Genomic DNA, 27,069 nt, shown 5'->3' with positions numbered 1-27,069 from the left:
TTAAAGAAAAATTTAGACTAACAGATGAACTCATGAGATTCGGGTGGTCAAGGTCAAAGGTCCAGGTCACAACACATGTATTTGACCTCTTGAACATGATATCTCAGGTCTGTCTTTAGGTAATTTCTTCACATTTTGACCAGTTGGACTCAAGATAAACTGATTAGATTTCAGTGGTCAAAGGTCACAGTGACCTCATATTATTGTGAATGCAACATGTTAGGAACCTGGAGGGACTCAGACTGCACTGGTTGGCGGTGGCGTACAAACACGGGGTGGTAATTCTAGTTTGACAAGAAAGAAGAATAAACAATATTTCCTGTTCTGCTTTAAAGGAACAGTCAGTGATTCTCATCCAAAACAGTTCTCCTTCTCCTCACACTATGCTAGCTGGTCGCTCAGAAAAACCCTCTCTATATATATATATATATATATATATATGTGGATATATATATATATGTGGACCACTGCAACACCATGCTGCCCAAAACAATGAGAATCATTTAACACTGAGTGTATTTGAAGAACGACTCATCTACACTGATTGAACATGTTACTGATCATGTCTGGACTCACAGAGCCTTCCTGCAGTTCCTCACAGCTGGGATCAGTCTCAGTCGACCCTGGTATGATGTGTTGAACTTCTTCAGGTCCAACTCATCCAGAACCTCCTCTGACATCTGCAGCATGTAGGCCAGAGCTGAGCAGTGGATCTCAGAGAGTTCCTCCTTTGATTTGTTCTCTGACGTCAGGAACTGTTGCATCTCCTGATGAACTGAGTGGTCGTTCATCTCAGTCAGACAGTGGAAGATGTTGATGCTTCTGTCAGGAGAAATGTCATCACTCTCCATCTCCTTCAGGTTGTTGATGATTCTCTGGATGATCTCTGGATTGTTCTCTGTCCGACCCAGCAGGCCTCCTAAGACTCTCTGGTTGGACTCCAGACTGAGGCCGTGAAGGAAGCGAACAAACAGGTCCAGATGACCATTTGTACTGGTGAGGGATTTCTCCATGGTTCTCTTCAGGAGGTCATCAAGGGAGAAGGTACTGTGTGTGTTCCTATATGTTCCCAAGAAGTTGTTGAGTTCTTCTGTGTTCCTCTTGGTGTAACAGTGGAACATGTAGACTGCAGCCAGAAACTCCTGAACGCTCAGATGAACAAAGCAGTAGACTGATTTCTGGAAGATCACACACTCTCTTCTGAAGATCTCAGTACAAACTCCTGAGTACACAGAGGCCTCTGTGACATTAAGACCACACCGCTCCAGGTCTTCTTGGTAGAACATGATGTTTCCTTTCTCCAGATGTTCAAACGCCAGCCTCCCAGCTTCAGGAGAACGTCCCTGTCAGCCTCCGTCAGCTGCTGTGGAGTCGTCTCATGTCCCTCACCGTACTTGTTGTTCTTCCTCTGTGTCTGAACCAGCAGGAAGTAGGACAGGTCAGTCAGGGTCTTGGGCAGCTCTCCTCTCTGGTCTGTGGTCAACATGTGCTCCAGAACTGTAGCACTGATCCAGCAGAAGACTGGGATTTGACACATGATGTGGAGGCTCCTGGACGTCTTGATGTGTGAGATGATTCTGCTGCACAGCTCTACATCACTGAATCTCCTCCTGAAGTACTCCTCCTTCTGGGCGTCAGTGAAGCCTCGTACTTCTGTGACCCTGTCAACACACGTAGGAGGGATCTGATTGGCCGCCGCAGGTCTGGAGGTTATCCAGACGAGAGCCGAGGGAAGCAGATTCCCCTGGATGAGGCTTGTCAGCAGCACGTTGAATGATGACCTCTGTGTGACTGACACAACCTTCTTGTCGTTGAAGTCCAGAGAAAGTCTGCTTTCATCCAGGCCGTCCAAGATGAACAAAGGTTTACAGACAGCGAGCGTCTCTGCCGTGAGCTTCTGTAACGTTGGATGGAAAACACGGAGCAGCGTGAGAAGACTGTGCTGCTGGTCTTTCACCAGGTTCAGCTCCCTGAGCGAAAGCACAGTCAGCAGACCCACATCTTGGTTTTCTAAACCCTCTGCCCAGTCCAGATGAACTTCTGCACCGAGAAGGTTTTTCCAGCGCCAGCGACGCCGTTGGTCAGGGCGACTCTGATGTTGCTCTGCTGGTCAGTTGAGGCTTTAAAGATGTCGTGGCACTTGATGGGAGTGTCGTGGAGGCTCTTCATCTTGAAGCCGTCTCAAGCTGCCTCACCTCATGTTGAGTATTAACCTCTTCAATCTGTCCCTCTGTGATGTAGAGCTCAGTGTAGATCCTGTTGAGGAGGGTTCTACTTTCTGTTTCATCAGTTCCTTCAGTCACATGTTCACATCTCCTCCTCAGACTGAGCTTATGTTCATCTAAAACCTCCTGCAGACCACGATCTGCTGAAAGACAAGAAACAATGTCAGAGACAGAGAATCTGAGAATCTGCTGATTGTTTTCATCAGATACAGAAAAATGTTGATGCTGTATGAAGGAACTAAATAAAACAACATGTGCTGATGTCAGAAGTGAAGACATCAGCAGACACATGTACAGTGCTGCTCTGACCAGCTGTCTGAGCTACAGCACCTGTTCTGGATCTTTGTCCACACTGGGGACAGGAGGAGTCTCCTGAAGAACCAGACTGGTCCCAGTATGAGGTGATGCACTGTCTGCAGAACCAGTGTCCACAGCTGGTCGAGACTGGATCCTTCAGGACGTCCCGACATGAAGAACAGCAGGACGACTGCTCCTCCTCAGAAACATGCCTCCTCTTCCTCTCTCTGTGAAGACATTTCCTGGTAACTCAAATGTCACAGTCACAGGTTGTCATTACTTCTGTTAAATTAATCTACACTCTACTGATTGAGTCTTTTTTGAAAGATGACGCTTGTGATTGTTTAGTCATGCCTGCTGAGTCCGGAAGGGGGAGCTCTCGGCCACTATGCGCTGTTCTCAATGAAGCTGCCTGAGAGAAAGCATCGCGTCTGAGCGTCTTTGTTGCTATCTCCCCTTTTCAGGTACGAAGTGAGTATTTATGCTCTTAAACTTTGGAATATGTTTGTTAAGTCGTTTTGTTGGTGTTTTTTAAAACATGTTCACTGAATGTTCAGTGTTTTGGAAGCTATGTTATGATTTCTAAATTGATGATTGGTATACTGTTAAGCAGCTTAAACTCAGTTCCCTCAGTGGCTCGCACGGAGCGGCACGAGGGCCATCATAGGCTCAACACCTATCGTGTGCATTTTGATCGTGTTTAGCTCAGTAAGACACATTTACAGAGTATGAGGTTGCTAATGTGTATGGTTACGTTTTACTATGTTTATGTGTGTAACGAATTACTAATACATTTGTGTTTTCATTACTAAAGTCTATGATAAGGAGCAAGGAATATAACAATTAGAAGAGACAAGTGGTTACTAATGTTTTTGTTTATTTCCTGTACATTTAAGTTTGATCATTTAAGGTTATGTTTATTGATTAATAGACCAGTTTCATAAATATTTAGCTGTTACATCTGATTTGACATGTTTAAGAAAGAGTGAGAAATTATAATATACTTCCTCGTTTACTTGCCTGTGAAAGAAAAGTGAAAGAAAACTATATTGGAAAGTTGATCTTGAAATTGAGAGAAAATGCAATTAATTGTTCGGAGCTTTATGTAAAAAAATTTGTACAGCAAATACTGCTGGAAATAATATGATTCTCAATGAAGCCCGAGCGGAAGCATCGTGTCTGAGCGTCTTTATTGATATCTTCCCTTTTCAGGGCTTAACAGTTTCATAAGGAGCCTGATGGTTCTTAGTGGAGGTCTGAGCTCTTTGAGTGATTCTGAGGGATCAGTCACCAACTTCAATGTTCAATTAGTTCACAGTAGAAACAGTCTCTTACTTTGTGTGTGAGGGTCCAGGTTCATTACTGAAGTGTAGAGGATGTTCCATGGACCAGTCACTCTTCAGAGACACACAGCTGGACCCTGGAGACTCTGCTCTCAGTCTGTGGTCCTGACCTCTGCAAACACAAACATGTTTTTATTCAGAACACATCATTCACTCATTCATTCTCTGAGGATTCAGTTTGGAGGTTCACATGTTTGTAGCAGGTCTCTTACTCTGTGTGTGAGGGTCCAGGTTCATTACTGAAGTTTGGAGGAGGTCCCATGGACCGGTCACTCTTCAGAAACACACAGCTGAACACTGGAGACTCTGCTCTGTCCTCCTCTTCCTCCTCATAACCACTCATCTTCAGTCTGAGAGGAAAAACACTGACACTGACTGTGAGCTGAAACACACACACACACACACACACAATGGGCCTCATTTACTAACAGTGACGCACGAATCTGGGATTCATCAATAAGTTCGTACCTAAATTTGTTCGTACTCTGAGAACAAATTAGAACTTCCTCAGACCATGTGTACGCACAGATGATGAAGGTCCGGCTGCCCTACAACATGTAAACATACCCCTTTGACTAAATGCTAACCCTAACCCCTGCGTGTTCGTCTCTGTCCCTCTTCACACGAACTGATGATCACATGTGTTCAGGTATTAATCGATGATGTCGTATCGTGACTCTGGATCTTTCCGGTCACTTTAACCCTGATGTCCTGACCGTGCGCGGCACGTTACGTCTCGTGTTGTGTCGCAGGTTTAAACATGTGTCTCATAAACTCTAAAGCGAATCAAACAAATACAAAGTAAACGTCAGTCCTGTACGTGTCCTAATAACTTGTGATCAGTGTTTACTGTTGAAGTGTAAAGTGAGCGCAGGTCAGAGGAGGAGGAAGCTCCGACAGAGACACAGGACGACCAGACAGTTAATGTGAGTCTGTCCTGAAGCAGCGGTGTTATAACTATTCAGCGGAGTCCGCGTCCACGTCGCGATGCATCTGAGAGACATGTCCACAGCGTTCAGCGCCTCAGTTATTGCAGACCAGGTTTAATTTTTCAATAAACATCGTCACTCCGGAGGACACGCTACAGAAAAATGTGTATTTTGTGTCTTCCACCTCCGACGCCTTCAATTTCTGCCGTTTTTTACGGTTTGGTTTCCGTCTCTCATCACTTCAACTGTTCAGCTCTCTACATGACAAACAGATGTCCTGATATGGAGAAAGAGCGGCGTGTGGCAGTATGCCAATAACAGAGGGTGGACATGCGCCTGTCAATTTAGATTAGCTATTTTGTGCACGCACTTATTTTCTGCGGAGAGTAAGAACATTTCTGCGCACATGTGAGTAAATTCCCCCCAATGAACCAGCTATACGTAAATTCAGTCTTTCAAATGTAACAAAGTCAACCCCCCTACATTGTTTCCCTTTGGTCATGTTAACCTGAGACTCAGGACTCAGCCGATCACAGTAAAATAATATTAATGTTGTTCAAACACTTACCAGCGCGTTTGCTCCCTCTGCTCATGTACTGATAAGGTCCTCATAAGTAGTGACGAGTGTTTATTACTTCAAGTGAGAGCAGAGTGGAGCATGACTTGTTGAATTTATGTTCAGATTGTGTTTGACTTTCCATCAAAGCCCTGCTCTTGTACTCAAACAGCCCCTGTTTGCACTTAAATCTGCTCCGCTTCTGCTCAAACTGTGTGCTTGCACTTAGATATATTGTTGCTCACACGGATTTTCTATGCTCAATTCTTCAGCCCTTTCAGCACTCGGGCTGCTTTCTGCGCGCTCGTGAATCGTCTGCTCTCAGATTTTTTTAGTGGTAAAATAATATTAATTTTGTTCAAACACTTACCAGCCTTTGACTTCACGTTTGCTCCCTCTGCTCTCTACACCTCCGGCGGAGTATTTAGGATACAAACGTGGCTTCTCTCTCTCTCTCTGGGACAGTTCCTCTCTCTCTCTCTCTCTCTCTCTCTCTCTCTCTCTCTCTCTCTCTCTCTCTCTCTCTCTCTCTCTCTCTCTCTCTCTCTCTCTCTTAGCCGTTCATCATTACCAGTTACCCTGGTGTATAAATAAGAACAGACTCGACTGTATAGATGTCAGGTCAATCATGCTGAATGTCTGCGCACACATTACATGGCAGCAGTTCTGCAGATGGAGTCACACATTCAGCTCTTCGACACTAAATGACCACGTTTAAATCAAAGTGTGATAGGAAAACACATGTTGTAGCTCAGGCTATATCTGATGGAGTTGGGCAGTTTGGGAGTTTTCCACATTTTAACAAACTCAGAAATATTGACAGATCAGACCAATCACAAGGAAATACATCTTCATGCGAGTCTAATAAATAATTGAGGACTACAAATGAACGACCGGCTTCAGATCAAGTATCATCATTAATAAATGCATTAAAAAGAGATTTGTTTTTAAGAGAAGACAGATAAGTTAGATTACGACTGGCCACTGTGCTACAAAGCCGGATTTGTGCTTCTCGGGGCGACCTCAGGGTCAATCACAGACATGGAGCAGTGACCTGACAGCAGAGGCTCATATTTCACAACGAGGATCAAACTGTTGTATTAAAAAATACGAGGAGAACAAACACATTATTCAGACTAAAGGAAACACAGTTACATGCTGCTACATGCAGGAAGGACAGCTGGTGAAACATCTCTGATTGTGTGACCTTTGGTAAAAGTATATTACATGATCACAACATAACGCATGGGAACAGGTAGTTTATTTTTCAGAGGAAAATGTGATATTTCCTGGGGCTTTTAATCTGAAAATCTTCATCAGACTGCTCTGATATTGTCAGAGTGAGACTCTGAGGGGATGAACTGTCATGAGGTGAAATAATTATTAGATTTTGTAGCATATCCCCGAAAGATGGTCGAGACTTTCAACTGATGTTTTCAGGTTTATGTGAAACTTCCCTGAGATTGAAATGAGATTGTCTGACCTTAAAACGAGCAAATATATCACAGTAAAATAACAGAAAGACACTTCAACAATATTAACAATAACATGGATTGGGTTATTTATTATTATTATTTACACCCCCAATGAAGCCAGCTATACGTAAATTCTGTGTTTCTTCAAATATAACAAAGTCAACCCTCCTACATTGTTTCCCTTTCGTCACGGTTACCTGAGACTCAGCCGATCACAGTAAAATAATATTAATGTTGTTCAAACACTTACCAGCCTCTGACTTCACATTTGCTCACTCTGCTCTGGACACTCTCTGTATTGGAATGAGTTACAGACGCTCTGTTGATCCTCGTCTCCCTGGTGTGTGGTTTATTTTTTCTCTCTCTCTGTATGTACATGAGAACAACATGTGATGTCATCATTTCCTCACTACTGCTCATTTTGTGTTCAGTCTCAGAATTGTGGTTTATGGCAGGAAACGAAAAACCAAGTGGTTCAGTAAAGTAGAATAATCAGTCGCCAACACGGGAAGGAGCGAAAAACTCACATAAATAACTCATGGCAGAAAAGTGCCCTTGATGCCCAAATGTGCCCTTTTGTCAGAAGCATATTTTCCATTTTTTAATTTATTATATATATTTTTTTGTGAAATCATGCCCATGGCCCTTCATGAAGAACATTGAACAATTAATAATAATTCAGCTATAAATAAAATGACCTGGCTGTCGTCAGTAAATGGTGAGTTTCACCTGAGCTCATCCTGACGTGCCCTCTTCCGCAGCCTCGACCACGACGTGTGTGTGTGTGTGAAATTATAAGTCTTATAGTGAATGGATTTGAATTGTGACTTTCTCATCTTCCCTTTTATCAATACTTTTTTTTATTCATTTAATTGTCATCAAAAATAGAATAAATTATGAATTCAGAACAATATTAGATTTGTAATATGACAACATATTATTTTAACAGCAGCAACAGTAATATTTACAACAGCACAATCACAATAAACACAATATCACTGTGTGTGAGTGTGTGTCTGGTGTGTGTGTGTTTTCAGTGTATCATATGTACTCATATTTCCTTGTGCAGTGCAAACATGAAATCAAAAGAGAGGAAGTCCCCCTCAACAGCAAATTGTAGCTTTATGTTATGTCGGCATTTGAGCCTTTTTCCATGTGCCCCTTTTGTGCCCTGCCTGAGACAGCTGTGTTGAACTAATCACAGTCAAATAATATGAATGTTGTTCAAACAGTCACCAGCCTCTGACTTCACGTCTGTCCCATCTGTTCTGGACAATTTTACTTCCACTTCTACAAATACAATTCCTTTCTCTCTGCATTCCAATCGAAATCACATGACTATGTTTGCGTGCGAGCGTGTGCGCGTTTTGTGGGCAGTGTTCAAGGTTCCCCATGTGGACACAGGTCGTCACTGCAGGTTCAGTTCAGGAGCAGCAGTTCACACCTCCTCAGAGACGAGGTCAGAACGAGCAGCAGCCACAAGTCAAATTAACAGGTTTTTATTAACAGGAACAAAGTTTGATCCGATTCTCCTCAGTCACCAACTTAAAAACTGTGATGCCGTCACGTCACCTCATCTCCTGCTCATTCAGTGTTCAGCCTCAGCAGTTGTGTTTTGTGGGGGAAACTTAGTTTTTTTGTTGAATGTGATTGACACAAAGTGGTTCAGTTAAGTAGAATAATCAGTCGCCAACACGGGAAGGAGTGAAAACTCACATAAATAACTCATTGCAGCAAAGTGGTCGTTCAGTTTAAAGATTATCTTGTATTTTATCATCATCATCAGCAAAATTATGAAATCACTTCACTGCTGTCACATTTCTCTGCTGTGAACCTCCCATCATCAATTATTTCCCAGCATGCTGCAGTTCCCAGAGGCCTGCTAGAGTCTCCCCTTGTGGTTGGACAGACGAAGAATCTTCATCTACGTTTGAATAAAACGTTCTTGGGTCAGTTTTCTATTAAATATCGTAAAATATTTATTGAACAGTTTCCTCTGAGACTTAAAAAGTGAAAATACAAGAGTCATGATTCCAGTGAAGTCGGTGGAAGGATGTTTATTGTGCATTAAAGCAGAGACAAGTAGAAACAACAGAACTGTTTTCTCTGAGATGTTTTTCTTCTCGTTACATCTGGTTTGTCACAGAGGAAATGATCCATGTGTTTGACTCATAGACTGAATATAAAGGCTTTGACAGGGATGTTCTGCTGTTATACTACAGCGCCACCTGTGGGTCAAAAAGTAGAATAGCAACCACTGCTCTGCACCTGATGCAGAAATGAAAACGTCCCATTTTTAAGTCCAGAGTTTTGATCTTTTGTGTCAAAGACAAAACTCAGATTTTAAACTCAAAGTGATTTAAATGTGTTTAACTTTGTGTCAGACTAAATCAATTTGTGACGTGAATCCAGGAACTTTAAGCTCATAAACAATCAGATACACAGAATGTGGTTATACACACATGGAGACATACTGAGAAAGGTGAGAATAATAAAAGCAAACTTAAAAAGACTATATGTGAGTGTTTATATATTCTACTTGGTGTTATGTCGTTTCAATAAACTGATTCTTAATGTGAATAAACACAATCGGTAGCAAGAGGAAAGACTTTGGGGCTGCGTGGTGGTTGGCACTGTTGCCTCACAGCCAGAGGGTTCCTGGTTTGAATCTCGATTCAGATGGGGTCTTTCTGAGGGAGTTTGCATTTTCTCCCTTGTTTTCTCCAGGTGCTCTGGATTCATCTCACTACGGTGGCCCTGAGAGCTCAACGCACTGCAACTTAACAAAACACATGCAAGTGGACGAAACACAAGCAAAGTAAGAAAACATCTTCATCAATTTGACAACACAACACATTACGCACAACACAACACATTACAGAACACTCTGCAATTACAGAAAACAACAACGGAAGTGTTTCCAGGGGACAACTGAAAGTGATGGACACGTCCAGTTGTGTGTATTTCGTTCTATTTCGCATTTTTGAATTGGCAGGCTAATAGTAAGTAACATTAGACATCTGCAGTAATATCTGAATCATGCGATCACAATGTTAAAATAAACCAAAAACACTCCAGTTTAGCTCATTTTCCAATATCAGATGGACACCGACTTTAACAACTCCAAACTGCCACTGTATCTCACTGTCCAAACACATGCAGATTAGGGGTTGGGTAAATTGACCATAGGTGTTAATGTGAGTGTGAATGGTTGTTTGTCGGCCCTGTGATGGACTGGTGACCCGTCCAAGGCACAGCCCCCACCTCTCACCCAATGTCAGCTGGGATTGGCTGGGATTGGTTCACAGCTTCATCACTGATGAAGCTGTGTCACATCCACAGGAACACACAGGGAGGATGGTGGACTGGACACTGTGTGACAGCTGATCTCAGAGCCGTGCACCTCCTCTGATTCTTCTGGAGCTCCGTCTCCTCTCTGCCTCCCAGCAACAAGGCCCAGTTAGAGCCGCTCTACACACAAGCTGGTGCTGCTTCAGCCTCTGGACAATGATCCAGCCTCCATCTGTTGAGAGAAGAAGACATCAGTGTTTACAGATGCAGCACATCCAGTAGAAAGAGCTGCAGGGTGAGGCTGTCAGCTGTGGTCCAGCTTCATTTCCTGTTCACATGAAAACAACAACAACTGTCGTCTTCACATCAACTCAATCAAATGATCACAAGCAGCTTCTGGCTCGTCTGATTGGCCGACTGTTCTCTCTCTGTGTTTCTGTCCAATCCTGACGTCTGTCCTCATTCTCCTCTCACAGCTTCACTGAGGAAACACTGAGGCCTGAACTACGAAGCCACTTCAACATGTCCAGGAGATCTTTCTGAGATCCAGCTCAACTTAACCTGACAAACACAGTCAGGCTAAGTGGTCACATGACGCTGGTTATCAACTCGTTAAGTTAACTCAGGTTTTCCTCAACAAGATCTGAGCCCGTGCACATAAAAGGGGCGGGGTTTACTGCGGATGACCAATCACAGACATGGACAGTTTGACTGACAGCAGAGCCTCATATTTCACAACGAGGATCAAACTGTTCAACAATAAAAATCAGAGGAGAACAAATTGACTCTGAGGACACACCTGTCTCACTGACTCTGAGGACACACACTGTCTCACTGACTCTGAGGACACTCACTGTCTCAGAGGACACACACTGTCTCACTGACTCTGAGGACACACACAGTCCCACTGTCTCTGAGGACACACACTGTCTCACTGACTCTGAGGCACACACTGTGGTGGAAACTTCTGACATCACTACTCAATAAAAACACATGGACCTATCTTCAGGAAGCTGACTGAGTGCATTTGGTGTTTTGGTGACAGGATGAGTCTGGAGAGATTGAGATGTACTGGGTGAGTTAGAGATCAACTGAACCAACCAGACGTTGATTTAAACTTCCCTTATCCTTCCCTTTAAGGAGAGTGTGCACCACACAACAGTGTAGAGTCACTGTGGTCAGTGGGCGGAGCTTTTATATGGGTTGATCTCCAACTTAACCTGCTCCAGCGCTAGTTAACCGTTCATCATTACCAGTTACCATGGTGATTTACCCTGAACCCCTGTATCTGTACTGTGATACTGACTGTGTTTAGTAAAATACTGATGAAAGCAGCGTGGACTGACTCCAACCATCTACTGACCTCAAAGTCTCCAGTCGACAGGTTGGACTCTGCTTTAGATCAAGCAGCTCCTTCACTGCTGAGTCCTGCAGGTCGTTGTGCCTCAGATCCAGTTCTCTCAGATGAGAGGGGTTTGACCTCAGAGCTGAAGCCAGAGAAGAACAGCTGATCTCTGACACTTTGCAGTGATACAACCTGGATAAAGAATAAAACTTAACTGTAAATTAAACCGAGAACATGTGTGAAAATAGGACTTTGACAAAACATCAGTCGCTGTTTTCAGACCTGAAGTCTGAGTCAAGTTGTTCTGAACATGTTCCACAGTTCATGTGTGAAAAGAGCAGTAATATGATCGTGTTTTCTTCAAGTGGCGATGATCTGAGAAGCAGTTTTTGACCAGTTGAAAGTGGTGCAGGGATCCTGAGTAACATGTGTACAGGGCGGTACAGAGATCTAGTGGTGAAAAGATAAAGGCATGGACGACTCTGTGTAAGTCCTGTAACCATAGGACCATGGTCACGCTGTCATGTGGTCAGTCCACAGGACCACCAGGACAGATCCTGGTTAGCTTCCACAGAAACATTACATGTACACATTGTCCAGCATTGGATTGTTTATCTGTCAGTAAAACTTCAGTCACGTTGAGCCTGACTCGGTCCTCAGCGCTCATTCTACAAACATCTCTCAGCTCAGTATCAGAGTTCACTGTTAGGAACACATGTTCTGCACTTTGACCTTGAAGCTCCATCGTGGAAGATTCAGGTGAAAGGATCCATTGTTAGAAACTGAATATAAAATAATCCAGGAGATGTTTTCACCTGTTTCATCTAAATTGTACGAATTGTTGTTTTCTTTACTTTAGAATGATCCTTTTATATTTACATACTTTATATTTACATACTCTATATTTACATACTTTAGATGTACATACTTTATATTTAAATACTCTATATTCACATCAGGAGCGGGTCCTCTCTACAGAGGCAGCCATGTTTTTTACAGTAGCCCAGACTGGACAAACTAAACCTTTTGAATTTCTCTGAAAACTGAAGCTACCACAGGTTCTCCTCATGTTTGGAGGGGGTTGGGGTTCAGCTGCAACAGGACACTTCACCACTAGATGTCACTAAATTCTACACACTGAACCTTTAACATTAAAACATGATGTCTGACCTCAGAGTCTGCAGTCGACAGGTTGGACTCTGTAGAAAACCACACAGCTCCTTCACTCCTGAGTCCTGCAGTTTGTTTAGATTCAGATCCAGTTCTCTCAGATGAGAGGGGTTTGACCTCAGAGCTGAAGCCAGAGAAGAACAGCTGATCTCTGACAGACTGCAGCCCCACAACCTGGATAAAGCAATATGAATATTTGAATGTGTCCTCCTGTTGTTGTGGATCGTCATCATGTCAACACAGACTCTCAACATGCTGCTGACCTCAGTCCAGTCTGTGACCTAAAGATAAATATCAGATCAGACATTTTGGACCATTGTTTAATTTATCAGCTTCTTCTCTGTGTTTGGTCACTGAGCAGGTTTGTGTAATTAAACACTGTTTAAAGTAGGGATGGCTCCTGACAGTCACTTCCTGTTTGTTTCTATACTTATCAACTGTCCAACGTGTTTCAATAAGAATGTGTCTTATTTTGAAAACCTGAGGAGGACAAGTGCTCGGCCTCAGTCCACATGTTATTTACTGACACTTTCTTAGTGATCAGGAGCAGGTGAGTGCAGGTGAATGGAGTTGATGAGGTGGACGTGACTGACAGGCTGGGTGAGTGACAGATGACTGAGGGACAGTGAGCAGAGCAGAACTGAGACAATTCAAATAAATAATGACTGAAGAAGAAAAAAAGTTGGAAAACTGAACATTCAAGGATTTAAGAACCTGACCTCAGAGTCTCCAGTCGACAGTTTGGACTCTCCAGTCCAGAACACAGCAGCTTCACTCCTGAATCCTGCAGCTTGTTTCCTCTCAGATCCAGTTCCCTCAGATGTGAGGGGTCTGACTTCAGAGCTGAGGCCACGACTTCACAGTGAGTCTCCGAGAGTCCACAACCACAGAGTCTGTAATTAAAGAAGAAATTTAGACTAACAGATGAACTCATGAGATTCGGGTGGTCAAGGTCAAAGGTCCAGGTCACAACACATGTATTTGACCTCTTGAACATGATATCTCAGGTCTGTCTTTAGGTAATTTCGTACACATTTTGACCAGTTGGACTCAAGATAAACTGATTAGATTTCAGTGGTCAAAGGTCACAGTGACCTCATATTATTGTGAATGCAACATGTTAGGAACCTGGAGGGACTCAGACTGCACTGGTTGGCGGTGGCGTAAAAACACGGGGTGGTAATTCTAGTTTGACAAGAAAGAAGAATAAACAATATTTCCTGTTCTGCTTTAAAGGAACAGTCAGTGATTCTCATCCAAAACAGTTCTCCTTCTCCTCACACTATGCTAGCTGGTCGCTCAGAAAAACCCTCTCCACATATATATATATATATATATATGTGGACCACTGCAACACCATGCTGCCCAAAACAATGAGAATCATTTAACACTGAGTGTATTTGAAGAACGACTCATCTACACTGATTGAACATGTTACTGATCATGTCTGGACTCACAGAGCCTTCCTGCAGTTCCTCACAGCTGGGATCAGTCTCAGTCGACCCTGGTATGATGTGTTGAACCTCTTCAGGTCCAACTCATCCAGAACCTCCTCTGACATCTGCAGCATGTAGGCCAGAGCTGAGCAGTGGATCTCAGAGAGTTCCTCCTTTGATTTGTTCTCTGACATCAGGAACTGTTGCATCTGCTGAAGAACTGAGTGGTCATTCATCTCAGTCAGACAGTGGAAGATGTTGATGCTTCTGTCAGGAGAAATGTCATCACTCTCCATCTCCTTCAGGTTGTTGATGATTCTCTGGATGATCTCTGGATTGTTCTCTGTCCGACCCAGCAGGCCTCCTAAGACTCTCTGGTTGGACTCCAGACTGAGGCCGTGAAGGAAGCGAACAAACAGGTCCAGATGACCATTTGTACTGGTGAGGGATTTCTCCATGGTTCTCTTCAGGAGGTCATCAAGGGAAAAGGTACTGTGTGTGTTCCTATATGTTCCCAAGAAGTTGTTGAGTTCTTCTGTGTTCCTCTTGGTGTAACAGTGGAACATGTAGACTGCAGCCAGAAACTCCTGAACGCTCAGATGAACAAAGCAGTAGACTGATTTCTGGAAGATCACACACTCTCTTCTGAAGATCTCAGTACAAACTCCTGAGTACACCGAGGCCTCTGTGACATTAAGACCACACCGCTCCAGGTCTTCTTGGTAGAACATGATGTTTCCTTCCTCCAGATGTTCAAACGCCAGCCTCCCCAGCTTCAGGAGAACGTCCCTGTCAGCCTCCGTCAGCTGCTGTGGAGTCGTCTCATGTCCCTCACCGTACTTGTTGTTCTTCCTCTGTGTCTGAACCAGCAGGAAGTATGAGTACAGGTCAGTAGGGTCTTGGGCAGCTCTCCTCTCTGGTCTGTGGTCAACATGTGCTCCAGAACTGTAGCACTGATCCAGCAGAAGACTGGGATTTGACACATGATGTGGAGGCTCCTGGACGTCTTGATGTGTGAGATGATTCTGCTGCACAGCTCTACATCACTGAATCTCCTCCTGAAGTACTCCTCCTTCTGGGCGTCAGTGAAGCCTCGTACTTCTGTGACCCTGTCAACACACGTAGGAGGGATCTGATTGGCCGCCGCAGGTCTGGAGGTTATCCAGACGAGAGCCGAGGGAAGCAGATTCCCCTGGATGAGGTTTGTCAGCAGCACGTTGAATGATGACCTCTGTGTGACTGACACAACCTTCTTGTCGTTGAAGTCCAGAGAAAGTCTGCTTTCATCCAGGCCGTCCAAGATGAACAAAGGTTTACAGACAGCGAGCGTCTCTGCCGTGAGCTTCTGTAACGTTGGATGGAAAACACGGAGCAGCGTGAGAAGACTGTGCTGCTGGTCTTTCACCAGGTTCAGCTCCCTGAACGAAAGCACAGTCAGCAGACCCACATCTTGGTTTTCTAAACCTCTGCCCAGTCCAAAGTGAACTTCTGCACCGAGAAGGTTTTTCCAACGCCAGCGCGCCGTTGGTCAGGGCGACTCTGATGCTGCTCTGCTGGTCAGTTAAGGCTTTAAAGATGTCGTGGCACTTGATGGGAGTGTCGTGGAGGCTCTTCCTCATGGAAGCCATCTCAAGCTGCCTCACCTCATGTTGAGTATTAACCTCTTCACTCTGTCCCTCTGTGATGTAGAGCTCAGTGTAGATCCTGTTGAGGAGGGTTCTACTTCCTGTTTCATCAGTTCCTTCAGTCACATGTTCACATCTCCTCCTCAGACTGAGCTTATGTTCATCTAAAACCTCCTGCAGACCACGATCTGCTGAAAGACACGAAACAATGTCAGAGACAGAGAATCTGAGAATCTGCTGATTGTTTTCATCAGATACAGAAAAACTACAGAAAATAAAAGCTTTTTAACTTTGTGCTTTTATAACGATGTTAAATGTTGATGCTGTATGAAGGAACAAAATAAAACAACATGTGCTGATGTCAGAAGTGAAGACATCAGCAGACACATGTACAGTGCTGCTCTGACCGGCTGTCTGAGCTCCATCACCTGTTCTGGATCTTTTCCACACTGGGGACAGGAGGAGTCTCGGAAGAACCAGACTGGTCCCAGTATGAGGTGATGCACTGTCTGCAGAACCAGTGTCCACAGCTGGTGGAGACTGGATCCTTCAGGACGTCCTGACACGAAGCACAGCAGGACGACTGCTCCTCCTCAGAAACATGACTCCTCTTCCTCTCTCTGTGAAGACATTTCCTGGTAACTCACATGTCACAGTCACAGGTTGTCATTACTTCTGTCAAGGAGGTTTTGTTTTCACCCTGTATGTTTGTGTGTTGGTTGGTTGGTTTGTTCGTTAGTGGGATTATAAAAAACTACAGATAACCAGTAAACTTGGTGGAAGGATGTGGTCTGTGAACCAGATCAGGAGAGGGAGGTTTTCTTTCTACTTCCACAGACATGTTCAGAGGGCTGATGTTTATGAATGTTTGAAATTTGGTGCAGAACCAAATAAAAAATGAGTATCTAGTGAATTTCAAAGTGGTTTTGTGATAGATTGATTTAATAAGGAAGCTGATCATTGATATAAGTTCAATAGCAAATAAAAAGAGTCATAGGGTCATACAGAAGAAAAAGGTAATAACTTGTAAAAAGTCCTGTGAAAGAGGTTAAACTGTTGAACTCCTGTGTAAAAGGTTAAAATGTTTAAAAAAGAGGTAACAAGGTTAAAAACTATTTAAAGGTATAAGGATACCCTCCCGACAGAGAAGTTAATCTACACTCTACTGATTGAGTCTTTTTTGAAAGATGACGCTTGTGATTGTTTAGTCATGCCTGCTGAGTCCGGAAGGGGGAGCTCTCGGCCAAGACGCGCTGTTCTCAATGAAGCTGCCTGAGAGAAAGCATCGCGTCTGAGCGTCTTTGTTGCTATCTCCCCTTTTCAGGTACGAAGTGAGTATTTATGCTCTTAAACTTTGGAATATGTTTGTTAAGTCGTTTTGTTGGTGTTTTTTAAAACATGTTCACTGAATGTTCAGTGTTTTGGAAGCTATGTTATGATTTCTAAATTGATGATTGGTATACTGTTAAGCAGCTTAAACTCAGTTCCCTCAGTGGCTCGCACGGAGCGGCACGAGGCCATCATAGGCTCAACACCTATCGTGTGCATTTTGATCGTGTTTAGCTCAGTAAGACACATTTACAGAGTATGAGGTTGCTAATGTGTATGGTTACGTTTTACTATGTTTATGTGTGTAACGAATTACTAATACATTTGTGTTTTCATTACTAAAGTCTATGATAAGGAGCAAGGAATATAACAATTAGAAGAGACAAGTGGTTACTAATGTTTTTGTTTATTTCCTGTACATTTAAGTTTGATCATTTAAGGTTATGTTTATTGATTAATAGACCAGTTTCATAAATATTTAGCTGTTACATCTGATTTGACATGTTTAAGAAAGAGTGAGAAATTATAATATACTTCCTCGTTTACTTGCCTGTGAAAGAAAAGTGAAAGAAAACTATATTGGAAAGTTGATCTTGAAATTGAGAGAAAATGCAATTAATTGTTCGGAGCTTTATGTAAAAAAATTTGTACAGCAAATACTGCTGGAAATAATATGATTCTCAATGAAGCCCGAGCGGAAGCATCGTGTCTGAGCGTCTTTATTGATATCTTCCCTTTTCAGGGCTTAACAGTTTCATAAGGTGGTTCTTAGTGGAGGTCTGAGCTCTTTGAGTGATTCTGAGAGATCAGTTACCAACTTCAAAGTTCAATCAGTTCACAGTAGAAACAGTCTCTTACTCTGTGTGTGAGGGTCCAGGTTCATTACTGAAGTTTGGAGGAGGTCCCATGGACGGTCACTCTTCAGAGACACACAGCTGGACCCTGGAGACTCTGCTCTCAGTCTGTGGTCCTGACCTCTGCAAACACAAACATGTTTTTATTCAGAACACATCATTCACTCATTCATTCTCTGAGGATTCAGTTTGGAGGTTCACATGTTTGTAGCAGGTCTCTTACTTTGTGTGTGAGGGTCCAGGTTCAGTACTGAAGTTTGGAGGAGGTCCCATGGACCGGTCACTCTTCAGAGACACACAGCTGAACCCTGGAGACTCTGCTCTGTCCTCCTCTTCCTCCTCATAACCACTCATCTTCAGTCTGAGAGGAAAAACACTGACACTGACTGTGAGCTGAAACACACACACACACACACACACACACACACACACACACAGGGCCTCATTTACTAACAGTGACGCACGAATCTGGGATTCATCAATATGTTCGTACCTAAATTTGTTTGTACTCTGAGAACAAATGTAGAACTTCCTCAGACCATGTGTACGCACAGATGATGAAGGCCCGGCTGCCCTAGAAAATATTAACATACCCTTTGACTAAATGCATAGTATATTAAAACTCCATTTATTTAAATCAAAATAGTACAGTATTACAGTGAAGTTATTGAATATGTTCCATAATAAATATTTCCAAAAATTATACAAATCCCCATTTTTCCAAACTAAGTACTGTAGCATAGCCAGCAGGACTCCCTGGGCCTGTGACGCGATTTTGGTGAGAATATACAGTATTACAGTGAAGTTATTGAATATTTTCCATAATACATATTTCCAAAAATTATACTAATCCCCATTTTTCCAAACTAAGTACTGTAGCATAGCCAGCAGGACTCCCTGGGCCTGTGACGCGATTTTGGTGAGAATATACAGTATTACAGTGAAGTTATTGAATATTCTTCATAACAAATATTTCCCAAAATTATGCTAAATCACTTTTTCCCAAACTAAGTACTGTAGCATAGCCAGCAGCATACCCTGTACCTGTGACATGATTTTGGTGAGAATATACAGTATTACAGTGAAGTTATTGAATATTTGCGAATATTAATCTCTTTTCGGTGTTGCACTTTGTAGACGGTCCCTGCGCACTCGTCTCACAGCAGGCTGTACATAGACACCAATGTCCTGTGTCCATCACGGAGGACGACTCATATAGATGATAACTGGCCTGTAGCCCGTTGTCCACCTTACTACGGGGGGAATTATGCGGCGTTTGTGCTTTAACAACGTTTCTCTTATGACTTATTGATCCGGGAAGTCCGAATCTGTGAATATCTTTCCAACTTTACTGAACTCTATTCAGCGGAGTCCGCGTCCACGTCGCGATGCATCTAAGAGACATGTCCACAGCGTTCAGCGCCTCAGTTATTGCAGACCAGGATTAATTTTTAAATAAACATCGTCACTCTGGAGGACACGTTACAGAAAAATGTGTATTTTGTGTCTTCCACCTCCGACGCCTTCAATTTCTGCTGTTGTGAGAGTCTTGTGTTTTTTTACGGTTTGGGTCCGTCTCTCATCACTTCAACTGTTCAGCTCTCTACATGACAAACAGATGTCCTGATATGGAGAAAGAGCGGCGTGTGGCAGTATGCCAATAACAGAGGGCGGACATGCGCCTGTCAATTTAGATTTTGCTATTTTGCGCACGCACTTATTTTCTGCGGAGGGTAAGAACATTTCTGCGCACATGTGAGTAAATTCCCCCCAATGAAGCCAGCTATACGTGCGTCTCGTTTACAGAAAGGGGAAGTTCATATAATAAAGCCATGGAGGGCGGGAGTGGATAAAAGAGTAACCACCCGCACAGGAAGCTCTGAATTAAAGCGAACGCCTTTGCAACGAGGCAGCATTCTATTGGTTGGGGGATTTTGACAGCCGATCACAGTAAAATAATACGAATGTGTTCAAATACTCACCAGCCTCTGACTTCACGTCTGCCCCATTTGCTCTGGACAAGTTTACTTTCACTTTCTAGGCTCCTCTGTCTGCATTTACTGGAAATCACATGACTGTGTGCGTGTGTGTGTTTTGTGAGCAGTGTTCAAGGTTCCCCATGTGGACACAGGTCGTCACTGCAGGTTCAGTTCAGGAGCAGCAGTAAACACCTCCACAAGTCAAATTAACAGGTTTTTATTAACAGGAACAAAGTTTGATCCGATTCTCCTCAGTCACCAACTTAAAAACTGTGATGTCATCATGTCACCTCATCTCCTGCTCATTCAGTGTTCAGCCTCAGCAGTTGTGGTTTGTGGGGGAAACTTTGTGTCAATCACATAAAACAAAAAACAAAGTGGTTCAGTTAAGTAGAATAATCAGTCGCCAACACGGGAAGGAGTGAAAAACTCACATAAAGAACTCATTGCAGCAAAGTGGTCGTTCAGTTGAAAGATTATCTTGTATTTCATCATCATCAGCAGCAAATCCCATGAAAAGACAACAACTAAAAACCTCCTGTTCCTGAAGCTTTATAAAAGTTACACTACACATTCACAAGGCTTTTCTAAACTTGTGTCTTCAGTGGGAACCTGTGACCTTGGAGCCGAGTGCCACAGACAGTGGGAAGTCAGACTCAGTTGGAGGTCTTTGGAATTTTCATGGGATTTGTTGAGAAGAGTGAAGAATAAAAACATAAAAACACCAGGTTGAGATGAGGGAGTGACAGAGAGCAGAGGAGCAGTGGAGTGATCGGTGACACAATCACATGTATTCAGGTATTAATCGATGATGTCGGATCATGACTCTGGATCTTTCCGGTCACTTTAACCCTGACGTCCTGACCGTGCGCGTCACGTTACGTCTCGTGTTGTGTCGCAGGTTTAAACATGTGTCTCATAAACTCCAAAGCGAATGTGCTGGAGCACCTGCCCCTTTGCCCTTGATGCCCAAATGTGCCCTTTTGTCTGAAGCATATTTTCCATTTTTTAAATTTATTATATATATTTTTTTGTGAAATCATGCCCATGGCCCTTCATGAAGAACATTGAACAATTAATAATTATTCAGCTATAAATAAAATGACCTGGCTGTCGTCAGTAAATGGTGAGTTTCACCTGAGCTCATCCTGACGTGCCCTCTTCCGCAGCCTCGACCACGACGTGTGTGTGTGTGTGAAATTATAAGTCTTATAGTGAATGGATTTGAATTGTGACTTTCTCATCTTCCCTTTTATCAATACTTGTTTTTTATTCATTTAATTATCATCAAAAATAGAATAAATTATTAATTCAGAACAAGATTAGATTTGTAATATGACAACATATTATTTTAACAGCAGCAACAGTAATATTTACAACAGCACAATCACAATAAACACAATATCACTGTGTGTGTCTGGTGTGTGTGTGTTTTCAGTGTATCATATGTACTCATATTTCCTTGTGCAGTGCAAACATGAAACCAAAAGAGAGGAAGTCCCCCTCAACAGCAAATTGTAGCTTTAAGTTATGTCGGCATTTGAGCCTTTTTCCATGTGCCCCTTTTGTGCCCTGCCTGAGACAGCTGTGTTGAACTAATCACAGTCAAATAATATGAATGATGTTCAAACAGTCACCAGCCTCTGACTTCACGTCTGTCCCATCTGCACTGGACAATTTTACTTTCACTTCTAGAAATACAATTCCTTTCTCTCTGCATTCCAATCGAAATCACATGACTATGTTTGCGTGCGAGCGTGTGCGCGTTTTGTGGGCAGTGTTCAAGGTTCCCAATGTGGACACAGGTCGTCACTGCAGGTTCAGTTCAGGAGCAGCAGTTCACACCTCCACAAGTCAAATTAACAGGTTTTTATTAACAGGAACAAAGTTTGATCCGATTCTCCTCAGTCACCAACTTAAAAACTGTGATGCCATCACGTCACCTCATCTCCTGCTCATTCAGTGTTCAGCCTCAGCAGTTGTGTTTTGTGGGGGAAACTTTGTGTCAAACACATAAAACAAAAAAACTAAGTGGTTCAGTAAAGTAGAATAATCAGTCGCCAACACGGGAAGGAGTGAAAAACTCACATAAATAACTCATTGCAGCAAAGTGGTCGTTCAGTTTAAAGATTATCTTGTATTTTATCATCATCATCAGCAAAATTATGAAATCACTTCACTGCTGTCACATTTCTCTGCTGTGAACCTCCCATCATCAATTATTTCCCAGCATGCTGCGGTTCCCAGAGGCCTGCTAGAGTCTCCCCCTTGTGGTTGGACAGACGAAGAATCTTCATCTACGTTTGTATAAAACGTTCTTGGGTCAGTTTTCTATTAAATATCGTAAAATATTTATTGAACAGTTTCCTCTGAGACTTAAAAATGCTCTTCTCTTTATCGGCTCTTTTTCATACTGTAAATATGACAGTTCACTTTTCTACTGGTTGTTTCCACTTTGTCAAATAGTGTAAATTGTTAATTTACCTGTTTGTTTGCAAGATTAAAGAAAAACAAGAGTCATGATTCCAGTGAAGTCGGTGGAAGGATGTTTATTGTGCATTAAAGCAGAGACAAGTAGAAACAACAGAACTTTTCTCTCTGAGATATTTTTCTTCTCGTTACATCTGGTTCGTCCCAGAGGAAATGATCCATGTGTTTGATTCATAGACTGAACATAAAGGCTTTGACTGGGATGATCTGCTGTTATACTACAGCACCACCTGTAGGTCAAAAAGTAGAATAGCAACCACTGCACTGCACCTGATGCAGAAATGAAAACGTCCCATTTTTAAGTCCAGAGTTTTGATCTTTTGTGTCAAAGACAAAACTCAGATTTTAAACTCAAAGTGATTTAAATGTGTTTAACTTTGTGTCGGACTAAATCAATTTGTGACGTGAATCCAGGAACTTTAAACTCATAAACAATCAGATACACAGAATGTGGTTATACACACATGGAGACATACTGAGAAAGGTGAGAATAATAAAAGCAAACTTAAAAAGACTATATGTGAGTGTTTATACAGTGTTTATATATTCTACTTGGTGTTATGTCGTTTCAATAAACTGATTCTTAATGTGAATAAACACAATCGGTAGCAAGAGGAAAGACTTTGGGGCTGCGTGGTGGTTGGCACTGTTGCCTCACAGCCAGAGGGTTCCTGGTTTGAATCTCGATTCAGATGGGGTCTTTCTGAGGGAGTTTGCATTTTCTCCCTTGTTTTCTCCAGGTGCTCTGGATTCATCTCACTACGGTGGCCCTGAGAGCTCAACGCACTGCAACTTAAGAAAACACATGCAAGTGGACGAAACACAAGCAAAGTGAGAGAACAACTTCATCAATTTGACAACACAACACATTACGCACAACACAACACATTACAGAACACTCTGCAATTACAGAAAACAACAACGGAAGTGTTTCCAGGGGACAACTGAAAGTGATGGACACGTCCAGTTGTGTGTATTTCGTTCTATTTCGCATTTTTGAATTGGCAGGCTAATAGTAAGTAACATTAGACATCTGCAGTAATATCTGAATCATGCGATCACAATGTTAAAATAAACCAAAAACACTCCAGTTTAGCTCATTTTCCAATATCAGATGGACACCGACTTTAACAACTCCAAACAGTCCACTGTATCTCACTGTCCAAACACATGCAGATTAGGGGTTGGGTAAATTGACCATAGGTGTTAATGTGAGTGTGAATGGTTGTTTGTCGGCCCTGTGATGGACTGGTGACCCGTCCAAGGCACAGCCCCCACCTCTCACCCAATGTCAGCTGGGATTGGCTGGGATTGGTTCACAGCTTCATCACTGATGAAGCTGTGTCACATCCACAGGAACACACAGGGAGGATGGTGGACTGGACACTGTGTGACAGCTGATCTCAGAGCCGTGCACCTCCTCTGATTCTTCTGGAGCTCCGTCTCCTCTCTGCCTCCCAGCAACAAGGCCCAGTCAGAGCCGCTCTACACACAAGCTGGTGCTGCTTCAGCCTCTGGACAATGATCCAGCCTCCATCTGTTGAGAGAAGAAGACATCAGTGTTTACAGATGCAGCACATCCAGTAGAAAGAGCAGCAGGGTGAGGCTGTCAGCTGTGGTCCAGCTTCATTTCCTGTTCACATGAAAACAACAACTGTCGTCTTCACATCAACTCAATCAAATGATCACAAGCAGCTTCTGGCTCGTCCGATTGGCCGACTGTTCTCTCTCTGTGTTTCTGTCCAATCCTGACGTCTGTCCTCATTGTCCTCTCACAGCTTCACTGAGGAAACACTGAGTCCTGAACTACGAAGCCACTTCAACATGTCCAGGAGATCTTTCTGAGATCCAGCTCAACTTAACCTGACAAACACAGTCAGGCTAAGTGGTCACATGACGCTGGTTATCAACTAGTTAAGTTAACTCAGGTTTTCCTCAACAAGATCTGAGCGTGCACATGAAAGGGGCGGGGTTTACTGCGTATGACCAATCAAAGACATGGACAGTTTGACTGACAGCAAAGCCTCATATTTCATAACGAGGATCAAACTGTTCTATAATCAAAATCAGAGGAGAACAAACTGACTCTGAGGACACACACTGTCTCACTGACTCTGAGGACACACTGTCTCACTGACTCTGAGGACACACATTGTCTCACTGACTCTGAGGACACACACTGTCTCACTGTCTCTGAGGACACACACTGTCTCACTGACTCTGAGGACACACACTGTCTCACTGACTCTGAGGACACACACTGTCTCACTGACTCTGAGGACACACACTGTGGTGGAAACCTCTGACATCACTACTCAATAAAAACACATGGACCTATCTTCAGGAAGCTGACTGAGTGCATTTGGTGTTTTGGTGACAGGATGAGTCTGGAGAGATTGAGATGTTCTGGGTGAGTTAGAGATCAACTGAACCAACCAGACGTTGATTTAAACTTCCCTAATACTTCCCTTTAAGGAGAGTGTGCACCACACAACAGTGTAGAGTCACTGTGGTCAGTGGGCGGAGCTTCAATACGGGTTGATCTCCAACTTAAACTGGAGCAGGTTAGCCGTTCATCAGAAGTTAGCATGGTGATTTACCCTGATAAGAAGTGAACGAGCTTCGTAGGACTGAAAAAACTAAACCTGAAGTTAACCTGATAACCACAAATCCTGCTTGGTAGCACAGACCCTGGATCTGTACTGTGATACTGACTGTGTTTAGTAAAATACTGATGAAAGCAGCGTGGACTGACTCCAACCATCTACTGACCTCACAGTCTCCAGTCGACAGGTTGGACTCTGCTGTAGATCAAGCAGCTCCTTCACTCCTGAGTCCTGCAGGTTGTTGTTACTCAGATCCAGTTCTCTCAGATGAGAGGGGTTTGACCTCAGAGCTGAAGCCAGAGAAGAACAGCTGGTCTCTGACAGTCTGCAGTGATACAACCTGGATAAAGAATAAAACTTAACTGTAAATTAAACAGAGATCATGTGTGAAAATAACAAACAAACATTCATGTCACACAGACTCATAACATGGAAGATAAATATGAAATCAGACATGTTGGACTCAAAACGAGTGCTGATTCTGTAAAAATATATTATTTGGACCCGGTCTCTGTCCTGCAGATCAGTTTAACAAGTAGCTGAATATTTAAAATGTCACAAATTAATTAATGAATGGATTCAAGTTATGTATGAAGAGGAATTATGTTAAATTAGAATTAAATGAGATAAATTGTGTATAAATGCTGTATTATAGATATGAGATCTACAAAAGTCAGTCAGTGAACTGACCCCAGAGTCTCCAGTCGACAGGTTGGACTCTGTAGAAAACCACACAGCTCCTTCACTCCTGAGTCCTGCAGCTTGTTTAGACTCAGATCCAGTTCTCTCAGATGAGAGGGGTTTGACCTCAGAGCTGAAGCCAGAGAAGAACAGCTGATCTCTGACAGTCTGCAACTCTGCAACCTGAATAAAGAATAAAACTTAACTGTAAATTAAATTGACTTCATGTGTGAAAATGAAGGACTTTGACAAAACATCAGTCGCTGTTTTCAGACCTGAAGTCTGAGTCAAGTTGTTCTGAACATGTTCCACAGTTCATGTGTGAAAAGAGCAGTTATATGATCGTGTTTTCTTCAAGTGGCGATGATCTGAGAAGCAGTTTTTTTTTACCAGTTGAAAGTGGTGCAGGGAGCCTGAGTAACAAGTGTACAGGGCGGTACAGAGATCTAGTGGTGAAAAGATAAAGGCACGGACGACTCTGTGAAAGTCCTGTAACCATAGGACCATGGTCACGCTGTCATGTGGTCAGTCCACAGGACCACCAGGACAGATCCTGGTTAGCTTCCACAGAAACATTACATGTACACATTGTCCAGCATTGGATTGTTTATCTGTCAGTAAAACTTCAGTCACGTTGAGCCTGACTCGGTCCTCAGCGCTCATTCTACAAACATCTCTCAGCTCAGTATCAGAGTTCACTGTTAGGAACACATGTTCTGCACTTTGACCTTGAAGCTCCATCGTGGAAGATTCACGTGAAAGGATCCATTGTTAGAAACTGAATATAAAATAATCCAGGAGATGTTTTCACCTGTTTCATCTAAATTGTACGAATTGTTGTTTTCTTTACTTTAGAATGAGCCTTTTATATTTACATACTTTATATTTACATACTCTATATTTACATACTTTAGATGTACATACTTTATATTTAAATACTCTATATTCACATCAGGAGCGGGTCCTCTCTACAGAGGCAGCCATGTTTTTTACAGTAGCCCAGACTGGACAAACTAAACCTTTTGAATTTCTCTGAAAACTGAAGCTACCACAGGTTCTCTTTCATGTTTGGAGGGGGGGTGTTCAGCTGCAACAGGACACTTCACCACTAGATGTCACTAAATTCTACACACTGAACCTTTAACATTAAAACATGATGTCTGACCTCAGAGTCTGCAGTCGACAGGTTGGACTCTGTAGAAAACCACACAGCTCCTTCCCTCCTGAGTCCTGCAGTTTGTTTAGATTCAGATCCAGTTCTCTCAGATGAGAGGGGTTTGACCTCAGAGCTGAAGCCAGAGAAGAACAGCTGATCTCTGACAGACTGCAGCACTCCAACCTGAATAAAGCAATATGAATATTTGAATGTGTCCTCCTGTTGTTGTGGATCGTCATCATGTCAACACAGACTCTCAACATGCTGCTGACCTCAGTCCAG

The 27,069-nt window shown here is 42.9% G+C and overlaps 3 long non-coding RNA genes across 5 annotated transcripts; all 3 read right to left on the bottom strand.

Annotated features, from left to right (window-relative positions):
* Positions 1-2,711: 2,711 nt before the first annotated feature.
* Positions 2,712-8,082, bottom strand: LOC124851554. Of its 2 annotated transcripts, none has more exons than XR_007032579.1 (4): positions 8,062-8,082; positions 4,078-4,247; positions 3,858-3,977; positions 2,712-2,749 (listed from the first exon to the last, which is right to left on the bottom strand). It is a non-coding gene; the product is annotated as an uncharacterized LOC124851554 (long non-coding RNA). The 2 variants fall into 2 exon arrangements; XR_007032580.1 differs by lacking the exon at positions 8,062-8,082 and adding an exon at positions 5,721-5,844.
* Positions 8,083-17,779: 9,697 nt separating this feature from the next.
* On the bottom strand, positions 17,780-21,508 carry LOC118104737. 2 transcript variants are annotated; one of them, XR_007032577.1, is made up of 3 exons: positions 19,858-20,004; positions 18,099-18,268; positions 17,780-17,998 (listed from the first exon to the last, which is right to left on the bottom strand). It is a non-coding gene; the product is annotated as an uncharacterized LOC118104737 (long non-coding RNA). The 2 variants fall into 2 exon arrangements; XR_007032576.1 differs by lacking the exon at positions 19,858-20,004 and adding an exon at positions 21,492-21,508 and having other exon boundaries at positions 17,782-17,998.
* Positions 21,509-23,343: 1,835 nt separating this feature from the next.
* LOC118103906 lies at positions 23,344-25,150 on the bottom strand. Its single transcript, XR_004694973.2, has 2 exons — positions 25,117-25,150; positions 23,344-23,881 (listed from the first exon to the last, which is right to left on the bottom strand). It is a non-coding gene; the product is annotated as an uncharacterized LOC118103906 (long non-coding RNA).
* Positions 25,151-27,069: the final 1,919 nt, after the last annotated feature.

Source organism: Hippoglossus stenolepis, chromosome 3 (assembly GCF_022539355.2).
Source record: "Hippoglossus stenolepis isolate QCI-W04-F060 chromosome 3, HSTE1.2, whole genome shotgun sequence".
NCBI lineage: Eukaryota > Metazoa > Chordata > Actinopteri > Pleuronectiformes > Pleuronectidae > Hippoglossus > Hippoglossus stenolepis.
The sequence above is the reverse complement of the archived record's forward strand: the minus strand, read 5'-3'. Positions and strand labels throughout refer to the sequence as shown.